The sequence below is a fragment of the Protomyctophum parallelum genome, assembly GCF_964188405.1.
Source record: "Protomyctophum parallelum genome assembly, chromosome: 7".
In the NCBI taxonomy this organism is placed as follows: domain Eukaryota; kingdom Metazoa; phylum Chordata; class Actinopteri; order Myctophiformes; family Myctophidae; genus Protomyctophum; species Protomyctophum parallelum.
The window spans coordinates 17,746,906-17,758,529 of record NC_139705.1 but is presented as its reverse complement, the minus strand read 5'-3'; the positions used below and the strand labels follow the sequence as shown (position 1 = coordinate 17,758,529).

At 46.2% G+C, this 11,624-nt stretch overlaps 1 protein-coding gene across 3 annotated transcripts in view; it reads left to right on the top strand.

Moving 5' to 3' along the window:
* LOC310862183 (forkhead box protein P1-B-like) overlaps positions 1-11,624 on the top strand; it is a 38,223-nt gene that overhangs the window by 11,171 nt on the left and 15,428 nt on the right. Inside the window, exon 1 of one of the 3 annotated variants that reach the window (XM_083769934.1) lies at positions 1,896-2,028. The exons of the other annotated variants lie outside the window; for them this stretch is intronic. The gene's annotated coding sequence lies outside the window, so the exon portion shown is untranslated. Of the gene's footprint in view, positions 1-1,895; positions 2,029-11,624 lie in introns of those variants that run through there. 3 annotated transcript variants of the gene reach the window in all.

The window sequence follows — 11,624 nt, the reverse complement described above, 5'->3', positions numbered from 1 at the left end:
CTAGGACGTGTGGAGCGTTGTCCAGGGTGTTTTAGGGAAGGGAGAAGAGTCTAGGACATGTGGAGCGTTGTCCAGGGTGTTTTAGGGAAGGGAGAAGAGTCTGGGATGTGTGGAGCGTTGTCCAGGGTGTTTTAGGGAAGGGAGAAGAGTCTAGGACGTGTGGAGCGTTGTCCAGGGTGTTTTAGGGAAGGGAGAAGAGTCTAGGACATGTGGAGCGTTGTCCAGGGTGTTTTAGGGAAGGGAGAAGAGTCTAGGACGTGTGGAGTGTTGTCCAGGGTGTTTTAGGGAAGGGAGAAGAGTCTAGGACGTGTGGAGCGTTGTCCAGGGTGTTTTAGGGAAGGGAGAAGAGTCTAGGACGTGTGGAGTGTTGTCCAGGGTGTTTTAGGGAAGGGAGAAGAGGGATGTGTGGAGCGTTGTCCAGGGTGTGTTAGGGAAAAGAGAAGAGTCTAGGACGTGTGGAGCATTGTCCAGGGTGTTTTAGGGAAGGGAGAAGTGTCTGGGACGTGTGGAGCGTTGTCCAGGGTGTTTTAGGGAAGGGAGAAGTGTCTGGGACGTGTGGAGCATTGTCCAGGGTGTTTTAGGGAAGGGAGAAGTGTCTGGGACGTGTGGAGCATTGTCCAGGGTGTTTTAGGGAAGGGAGAAGTGTCTGGGACGTGTGGAGCGTTGTCCAGGGTGTTTTAGGGAAGGGAGAAGAGTCTGGGATGTGTGGAGTGTTGTCCAGAGTGTTTTAGGCAACGGAGAAGAGTCTAGGACATGTGGAGCGTTATCCAGGGTGTATAGGGATGGGAGAAAAGTTTAGGACGTGTAGAGCATTGTCCAGGGTGTTTTAGGGAAGTTTGAAGAGTCTGGTACATGTGAGCTTGCAGATCTGCTATGCTATAGTGATAGAATACATGTTTTGTTTTAGAAGCATATTCCATCAACATGAATGGTCGATCAGAAATGTCAAAAAGCAAAGGTTAAAGTCTCTGGTTGGCGGTATGTGGAGCTTTGGAATGATAAGTAAACTTCACAGAATTATCTTTTGAGGTGCGCTAGCCCCTCCTATGGCCAGCTTTGTGTAAACACAAAGAGTAACACAAACATTGAAAACAAAGGTGAGTATGCAAATTGTGATAGGCCGGAATGAGATGATGATGTATGACAGGGGTCCTCAACTAGAAATGATGAAGGTCCACAAATATGTTTTTGAATAAGACCGAGGTCCGGTCCCATGCGCGGCGTCCATCGGAGAGCGGGGCTCTATGCCCGTTTAGTATGGTCAAGCCAAGCTTATACAAATCAGATCCCCTTCCAACCAACCAATAATGGGGTGCAGAGTGCAGGCCCGGAGTGGAACTCCAAATCCAATTCACACTGCCTTGGGGGACATTTTGGGGGCCTTTGCAGCAATTTCACATGAGAAATGTACCATCTGATTTTATATTTATATTATTAACTTCTTCCCTCCATTAACATAAGACACACAATGTAGTTGTGCTGCAGCAACACTGCCTGAATTGAATTGAAATTGACTGTGGCTGGCCTGGCCTGAGCTTAGGAGAGATTTATTTTTGCTGGCCTGACCTGATGCAATTTTTTTTTTATATATATATATATATATATATATATATTTTTGCCTATAGGGTCCGCAGAGAGGTGGTCCGCGGTCCGGTCGTGGACCGCGGTCCGCCAGTTGAGTACCCCTGATGTATGATGATAAGAGCGCCCCTCACTTCACACGGGTGTGATTTTATTTAGATATACCGGTATTCCTGTGTCTGGTGATGATGATGAGTCTGAGCCTGAGTCACATGTGAGAAGGGAGGGGCCACCACACACACACCCTCCCCCTACCCCAGCGAGGAGTGGAGGGGGAGGGAGGGCTCACTTTGAATTAGCTTAGTTTTGTTTATGCTTCACATGGAGTAGGCAGTGAGAGAGAGACGTTCACTTACAGCACAGAGAGAGAGAGAGAGAGAGAGGTTCTCACACAGATCAGATCAGAGAGAGTCCAGACACACTGCAGGTTGTCTTGGACATGAGCAGGTCTGTACCATTCATTCATAATCATTATTTTATTATTGTTTTATTGTATTATCATTATTATGGTTGATGTGAGTTGAAGAGTGTTTCAATGATGTTTAGCAGCTGATTACTGTTTACTCTGATTACTCTGATTATTATTGTCTTTCTCACATGAGTAAGTCGCTCTGGCTAAGAGTGCATGCTATAGGTAGGCGTGTGTGTGTGTGTGTGTGTGTGTGTGTGTGTGTGTGTGTGTGTGTGTGTGTGTGTGTGTGTGTGTGTGTGTGTGTGTGTGTGTGTGTGTGTGTGTGTGTGTGTGTGTGTGTGTGCACGCGCGCGTGCACGTGCGTGTGCGCTCCCGTGAGCGTGCGTGCTCATTGTGAGGCTGGTTTGTAGGACCTGTCTTACCATCTGTGTTTACATTCTGTCACCAGTCTGTCTTCATGGACCTCTCTCTCTATCTTAACTGTCTGTCTCTCAGAGGGCCCCGTCTCTCTCTGCGTGTGTTTACTGTCTGTCTGTCTGTCTCTCTCTGGGTGACTTTCCACAATAACAACAACAGATGATGTTTGGACTTGCTCGTTGCCATGGTAACAGGGATTAGGCAGAGGCCTGTTGTTTTGTGTTGACAGAAAAAACAGAAAGAAACAAGCTCCCACAGAGAGCGAAAGAGAGAGAGAGAGAGACTGTGTTTTTTGTTTTCTGATTATTATTGTTTTCTCATTATTATTTTTGCTATAGTAATGATAATAATAATAATTTAGAGACCATATTATTTTGACAGATGCTAGGTTCCTTGTTGATCTATAGTTTCTATAGTTTCTATATGTACAGAATATTATTTTTGTACTATGTTGTTTAGACGCTGACTGATGCGCCCCCCCCTTAGACAGTGCCATCGCCGTGCACTACACCAGTGGTTCTCAAAGTGGGGTCAGGGGACCCCCAGGGGTCCTTGAGGGAGTTCCAGGGGCTCCCCAGGTAAATGATAGATAGTTAAGAACCAAATGGACCCTTATGGACCCTAACGGGTCCATTTTACACTCTCAGAGTTAATAGATGTGGGGACCCCACCCAGAGATAGAAATGGTGGTCCGTAGCCTAATGCATGTCAAAATGTCGGTCCTTGAAACGAAAATGGTTGAGAGTCACTGCTAGAGGCGTAAAATTGGGGTCCCTGGCATATTCCGTCCGTGGGGTGATAAGTGTCAATCTGGGGGTCCTTGACATGAAAAGGTTTGAGAACCACTGCACTACACTATTTCCCACCACGGAGGAAAGCGGGCCAGTGTTCACTGTTCAGAGTTGACCTCCTGGACTGTGACGCATGACTAGAGAGTAGAGGCGGAGCAGTTCCGCCTGCGTCACAGCAGGGGGCGTAACACAGAAGTCACTACGATCTGGGTGGAACAGGCCCGGTCACTTTTAAAACGTTAGACTATATATACTGTAGCTCCATACAGATAAGACCCCACTGTGTCCCCACCAAGGGGGTCCCAGACTGCAGGTTGAAGAACCCAGCTTCATAACCCTGACTTTCACAGAAGATGACCAACTGACAAGCAATCGGTGTCCCCATGTCTGTTTATAAGTGACCTTGGCCTTGTTTTTTTCTGTAGTACAACCTACACTTATTTCAATTATACATTTTTCCATGTGGGCTCCTATCCAGAGTGACGCTACAGCTATGGATGTCTTGGTATTTTTCTGTTATTTGTCATATCTGCCCTGTGTACTTTTTTATTACGAAGCCTAAAAGGCAATTAACAGAAATGTAATTTCCATTCATTACGGTCCGAGCTACACCAAGTGCATGTGTGATTGACGACGTATGCGCAGTGCGCAAAATGAATGCGTGTGCGAAACACTCCCGGTCTACACCAGATCGGTCGGCGTGCGCCAGAGTCCTGCACGGGTCCAATTTTCGATACCCGCCCCGCCCGTCAATCATCAGTTCCGAAACCCACCCGTTACCCATGATTTATATAAAACTCGAAACCAGATCCGCCCGGCCCGTCAAAAAATTGACCTGTTACCTGCCCCTTTACCCTTTCGTATCACAGGCACTGTACTGCCCCCACTGAGGTGTTGTAACGACAATTAGGCAGTCAGCCAAACTCCATTCAAAAAAGAGACAGGAGTCAGGAATGAGGCATCTTGCTCCCTTTTTACTGATCTTTGTCAGGAGTGAAACTGTAACACAGTAAAATGTACAAATACAATTGACTGTTAAGAGTCACATGAAATAATACAGACCTTTGCAAATAGTCTATCAAAAAGCAGTTAAACAATTGGCATTTAAATAATCAAACCAAAATCATAACAATCCTGTCTAAATCCAAATAAGTGTTACATTCCTTGCATTAAATGGAAATAAACATTACACTTACAAACAATGCTCTTTCTGTAGTCTCAGACAGCACAGCTAACCTCTCTCTTCACAGCAAACATTGTTCTGCCTGCTCTCCCTCACTCACATGGAGTCTCATTGTACTGATTACCCCTCAATGCAGCACAAGTGACAATCAATCAGGTACAATCAAGCAGGCTTGGGTCACTTTAACCTAGGGTTGCTTAATAGGCACACATTAATACTACAGAAAATAAAGCCTGCACCAACACTAGCCTGGAAGGCAACACACTCCCCGCATGGCCTTTGTAAGGTCATCCCTAAGAAATTATATTATCACATTAACAAGAGTCATTTTTGAGGAGAAGTAGAATAACTTCTGAGACTGGTCTCAGATAGGTCCTTGCAGAGCCCTGGTTTGTGGTTTTGATCTCCACGTTGCAGACGCTCCGATCTCTTCCAGTGAAAGGCAGAAGTGACCACAGCCATGGGCCACTTGTTCCGGGCAGCTTCCTTGTCTCTTAACAACACGATGTCGCCAGGACATAGGTTTCTGCGAGCTTCAGTCCGCTTTGTCTTGCTCCTCCACCGGCTCCAAAACTTGTTGGCGAGAGCCTGTACTTGCCGCCGCTGTTTGCAGAGAAGATCCTTGTCCGTGATGTCTCCAGGAGGAGGTGGGATCCCGACCTTCTGGGTAAGTATCTTAGAGGATGTTAGAATGGACGGTGAGTCGCTCACCAGTGGACGGATCTCTGCATCTTTATCTGGAATGACCGACTCAAAGGGATTTTCTGCTGCTGAATGATCTTTGAGTGGTCTGTGCAGGAAAGCGGGTCCGGTCATCCATGATGTATGCGCCAGGCGTGACTCAGTGACCGACCTGGATGCATGGTCAGCAGGGTTGTCCTCAGTATGAACGTAAGACGACTTTTCTGGCTTCGTTGTTTGGAGGATGCTCTGAATCTGTCCATCTTCATGTTCGGCCCCCTGGTATGCCACTGCTCCGCTGTCTTCTGGGAGTGAAGTATCCCAGTCACCTGTGCTTGCTGTGAGTTCCTTCGGGAGAGCTCTTTCCTGAATAGTCACTGGGGTCACAAGTTCAACGGTTTCTTCTGTGATTGTTCTCGGCTTGGAGAGATTACCTTGTCGCTCCCCGCAGTCATCACAGTCTTTCTCTTTGAGCTGCAGGAAGCTTTCACGGGGAGGAAGGATAGTAGGTCGGCCATTCTCCAATACGTTAGTCTTGAATGTGCTCACATCTGGCTGATGTGCATTCTCCAAACACACATCTCCCACGAGCACCCAGCCTAGATCCAGCCTTAGTGCAAAAGGTGCGTCATGTGGTCCATTGATCTGCTGCCTGACTTTATGCACCCTGACTATGTCTCTCCCTAGTAGCATGAGAATTTCCGCGCTGGAGTCGAGCTCTGGAATGTTGGCCGCCACGCTTCTCAGATGTGGATGGTGACGAGCTGCATCGGGCGTTGGTATTTCCGAGCGATTATTGAGAATCTCGTTACACTCAATAAGTGTCGGGAGATTGAGACTGACCTTTCCGTCGAGCGACTCAATCTGAAAGCCTTCTGCTCTTCTTCCGGATGTGTCGATGGTACCGGCACAGGTTCTCAAGGAGTAGGAGGATGGTTGGCTCTGAATCCTGAACAGCTCAAAGAAGTTTGTTCTAGCCAATGAGCGATTACTCTGGTCGTCGAGGATGACGTACATGTTAATGGCTTTGTCACGTTGACCCTGAGGATAGACTCTGACTAAACAAATCTTCGAGCAGGACCTAGCTGCCTGGCCAACTCCGCAGACCTCAGTGCAGTGGGAATTGACTTCTGATGTGTTAGGGCCTTGTCCCTCCTCCTCCCCGCCATTGTCTGGTGGGGATGTTGTAGGACGTGCTGGACCTCCGTGCATAGCTGTGTTGTGGCGGGTGCTATCACACTCACTACACTTCACTGTGGCGTCACAATCTCTGGCCATGTGAGTAGTTGAAGCACAGCATTTAAAGCATATCCCATTTTCTTTAAGGAAGGCTTTCCTTTCTTCGAGAGTCTTTGCTCTAAAGCTTCTACATTTCCTTAATGGGTGTGGCATGTTGATGTGAAGGGGACAGTTTTTACCTGGACTGTCATTCTTCCTAGTAGGAGTGTCCATGTCAGGGTCCTCATCTGCTGAGACGTCAGTCTGGTGCACGGTTATTGGGTTCCTCATGCCTGGGGCCCTAGGTCTTTCTGGTCTCCCAGGTACGAAGGTGCTGCTGTTACTTGGGAAAATGAAACTGGGGTCATTTCTGATGCGTGCCTCGTCATCAATGAACCTAGCGAAGAAGTCGAAAGGAGGGAATTGGCCGGTGTGTTCTTTAAACCGTGAGCCATGGGTGACCCACCTCTCTTGGAGGTTATAGGGGAGTTTCTCAATTATGGGGCAGATGCCACGGGCTGTATCCAGGTACCTCAAACCTTGTAAGTAGTCTTCCTCCTTGGCACACGAAATCTCCATAAGAAGATCTCCCAGCTCCCTTAACATAGTGTAGTCTTTGGGAGAGATAGTAGGGAAATTGTCCAATTTCTTGAATATGGCATTCTCGATTACTTCTGGTGAAGCGTAGCAATCCTGGAGCCGCCTCCAAGCCTTCTTTAGCGCTTCCTCTGGGTCACTGACGTGAACCGAGCGCATCCTTTTGACGTGCTCGGAAGATTCCCTGCCAAGCCACTTTGTTAGCAGATCCATTTCCTCGCTAGCTGTGAGGCCGATGCCTCTGACTGCATTGTTAAATGATGAGTGCCATGCTCTGTAGTTTTCAGGTTTATCATCGAATTGAAAGAGGCTTGTACTCACCAAGTCGCGTCGAGCTAAATAGCGTGCCAGGTCGTTTGTCACAGGTGCAGAGTTGTATATTCCGGCATGCTGAAGGTTAGATGTCCAGGCTGCAGATTGCTGCGGATTGTTGGACCGGGCTGCAGATTGCTGGGGAATATAAGACCGGGCTGCAGGGTTCGGAGTGTTATGAGCTGTAGTGGAATCCGTTTTGCGTTCCTTATCCCTCTGGAGGGCCTCTGTATTTTCTTTCTTAATGGGAAGTAGTTTAGAATCAACTGGTAATGTTTGAGTTACTGGTGGCTTACTGTCTTTGGCATGCGTATCGGGTGTTGGGTGTGAGTCATATGGAGTCCCCCATGTGACAAGGCTGTCGTCAGTACCAGGAGGACTGGCTACGCTGGCGTGTGTAGAGTGGAGTTTAATCTGTTCTTCCACGTATTCACTTGTGCGCTCCGCAATGTCCTGTATAGGCACTGGCTGTCTGGTCTTGTTCGATGCACTCACATAGTCCACTTCTTCAGCTGCCTCCAAGACCTCTGCTTCGGCTTCAGCTGCAGCTGCTTCTCTTTTAACAGATAGCGTTCCCAGTTCAGCCTCCAGCTTAGCCTTTTCAATTTTTAGTTGTGCCTCCCTTTCGGCAAATGACACTCGTGCTTTCGCTGCTTCAGCCCTGGCACGAGCTTTTACTACGGCACTGGTGGATGAAGCTGTAGTGCTGCTTCTCCGTGAACCGGATGATGAATTATTGTCTTTTACTCGCTTTGTATCCATGTTTAGATGAGAGGAAGGTTGTTTGTTGTAGCTGCTGTTAACTCCAGAAGATCTTGTTTTTTCACTGTACTGCCCCCACTGAGGTGTTGTAACGACAATTAGGCAGTCAGCCAAACTCCATTCAAAAAAGAGACAGGAGTCAGGAATGAGGCATCTTGCTCCCTTTTTACTGATCTTTGTCAGGAGTGAAACTGTAACACAGTAAAATGTACAAATACAATTGACTGTTAAGAGTCACATGAAATAATACAGACCTTTGCAAATAGTCTATCAAAAAGCAGTTAAACAATTGGCATTTAAATAATCAAACCAAAATCATAACAATCCTGTCTAAATCCAAATAAGTGTTACATTCCTTGCATTAAATGGAAATAAACATTACACTTACAAACAATGCTCTTTCTGTAGTCTCAGACAGCACAGCTAACCTCTCTCTTCACAGCAAACATTGTTCTGCCTGCTCTCCCTCACTCACATGGAGTCTCATTGTACTGATTACCCCTCAATGCAGCACAAGTGACAATCAATCAGGTACAATCAAGCAGGCTTGGGTCACTTTAACCTAGGGTTGCTTAATAGGCACACATTAATACTACAGAAAATAAAGCCTGCACCAACACTAGCCTGGAAGGCAACACAGGCACCGATAGCTATAATTGACTTTATTTCATCCAACACCGCGTGTGGTGGTGGTGGGAGGCGGCAGTGCATTGCACACAGAACGGAAGACATGTAGTTGACTGAGGCTACTGCTGCTTATTATCACAACATAAAGTTATATCATGATTTCGACCTAAATGGCATATTGGCATAATATATCAACAAGGAGAGCCTGATGAGTCGACCGTCTTGATCCAAGGCTGTTTCAAACACGGTCATCACTCATCAGGCTAATCTTTTTAACTTTATTTACACTTAGACAGAGTGACGCATTAGGCCAACATTACCTGGGATAGCTTTACATCTTGTGTTGAATGTTGGCATTATAATCCCTTGGTGTTTCATCAGGGCGAGTGAACGGAAATATAGGCTACAGTACAGGCTGCAGCCTGGTGATAAATACATAAAACTCCACACGTGAAATGCTACGATAAGGAAGCAAGGATTCGGCCGTGATGTCACTGCTATGCAACAAGGAAGTAGCACAGGGAAGCACAGCAGCAGAAACAGATATCCATTATGAAGGAATCAGCAGTGATGTGACATCACTGACGATTCCTTGGGCATGTGACTGATTTAAATTTTGAGAAATACCCCAGCTCAGCTGCTGATATAACATCGTGCAGTGCGGGTCCGCTTATTAAAAAAGGTCACCCACCTGCGTTGCGTTGCGTTCCGCACCCGCACCTGTTAATTTATAAAGGTATGTCCCGCCCGTTCCCACCCGTCAAACTCGGGTATCCGCGGGTATCCGACCCGTTGCAGGACTCTGGCGTGCGCCGCAGATTTGCTTCACTGTCTCCATTTTGGAGCCGATATACGTGAGCGTGGGGCCGCACACGCACATGAAAAGTAATTAGAGCCGATCCTATATTTAGAGCATGCGTATCCCGGGCCAGCGCTATCCGCGTGTCTGGTGTAGCGGCCGGTATCATTGACATACTATAATCCACGCACAAACGCACTCGTGTAGCTCGGCCGAATTTCCAATGCCAAAAACACAATAAAATTGTTATTTCACAATTATTTGTGTGACAATTAATCGTCAACTTAAATGTGTAATGGTGTCGGCCCTATCCCCACAGCCACTTCCTCCAGACCCCCTGGAGGGTCCACACGCCCTATGTTGAGCACCAGAGAGCTTTATAGTGGTTCACCCGACAGCACACAGAACTCATTCTCAGTCTCATGTGTTGTTGTTAGCGGGCCTCAGAGCCTCCGAGCAAGGCACTATGTTTATACCTCGGAGAGAGGGAGAGAAGGTTTGTTTGTGGCTCAGACCTTAATTAAAGTATTCGTCTGGGCTTGTGTTGTTCTGGTAAACACCAGTGCTGTGTGCAATGTTTTTATATTCATTATTTATATCTCTGTGTTGATGTTGACTGTAAACAATCTCCCAGAGAGCTGGGAGGGGCTGACAGCGTGGGGGAGGGGAGACAGGGAGAGAGAGCGAGAGAGAGAGTGTGTGTGTGTGTGTGTGTGTGTGTGGGGGGGGGGGGGGGGGGGTAATTGCTAGATGCCTAGCAGAGCTCTGTTGTTGTTGTTATTGTGTGTGTGTGTGTGTGTGTGTGTGTGTGTGTGTGTGTGTGTGTGTGTGTGTGTGTGTGTGTGTGTGTGTGTGTGTGTGTGTGTGTGTGTGTGTGTGTGTGTGTGTGTGTGTGTGTGTGTGTGTGTGTGTGTGTGTGTGTGTTGACTTGTATCACTATATTTGTGAGGGCCACAAGTTCAGTAGAATATGATGAATAGAGGAACCATTTTAGGAGAAATGGTTGAGAGTTTAATTTGAAATACATTGCAGGGTTAGTGTTCGGATTAGACATTTAGAGTGTCGCATACCTGGAAAAATAAATAGCTAGATCTACAAGCTCACAAGGCGTTGCAGCGCGACACATGTAGACCTTGTAGATTTTCGTTTTCCAGCCTTAGCCTTTCCAAGGTTAGAAATAGCAATAAAAAAAAACTGAATGGCCTCGTAAAATTGTCAAATGTCGACGTCCTCACAACTCTAGTAATACAAGATGTGTGTGTTTGTGTGTGTGTGCGTGTGTATGCGTGCGAGCGTGCGTGCATGTGTACAGCATGTGTGCGTGCATGCGTGCGTGTGTGTGTGTGTGTGCGTGTGCGTAGCTTGTTGTTGTTATTGTGCGGCGGTTATAATTTCCCTCAGGGCTCACAGTGTTATGGTTGTGTTTTTGTTTTTGTTTGTTTGTGTTATTTCTGCTTTTCCTTCCAGTCCAGTTGGAACCTCATTTATCTGACCTGACCCTGGAGAGTGGAAAAATACACTACTATATATATATATATATATATATATATATATGTATATATATATGTGTATATATATATGTGTATATATATATATATATATATATATATATATATATATTTGGACAGGGCCCAAATCCAGATCACCCCTAGATCTCCATACATATGGAGCTGGCCTGTTCTGACATCGCAATGGTGTTCTGACAATGATGTTGCTCAATGATGAGCAACCTCTCCCTTTATTAGCGAATATTGATCACACCTGATCACCTCCAACGAGCACTGTTCTACTAGTATTTTTGAGGGGTGCTACCCCTCCTATACACAGGTTTAATGTTTGTCTTTACTTCAATGTTTGTTTTGTAAACGCATTGACAATGAAGGGAAAATGTACGTCATAATGTGTCATTTACGTCATATTGTCTCTTAATGGCGTTTAATGTCTGTGTTTGTTTTACATCACCATTACATCACCTAATCAACATGAGTTAGACTTTAATATATTAGCGCCCCTCACTTCACACAGGTGTGATTTTTATACTTCAGTTGGTGGCGCACTACACTACTGTTTTATTCTCACTGTACTATTTACATTATTAAATATTTGTACTAACTTGGAGCTCCACTTTAAGTATTAATGGACTTTGTATTTATTCCCACTGATCCTTCTGGCATTGTTGTTGTTTTTGATTCACATCGTCTGGTTGTTTTTGTTTTTGTTTCTTTTGTTCTCTTGGTTTATTGT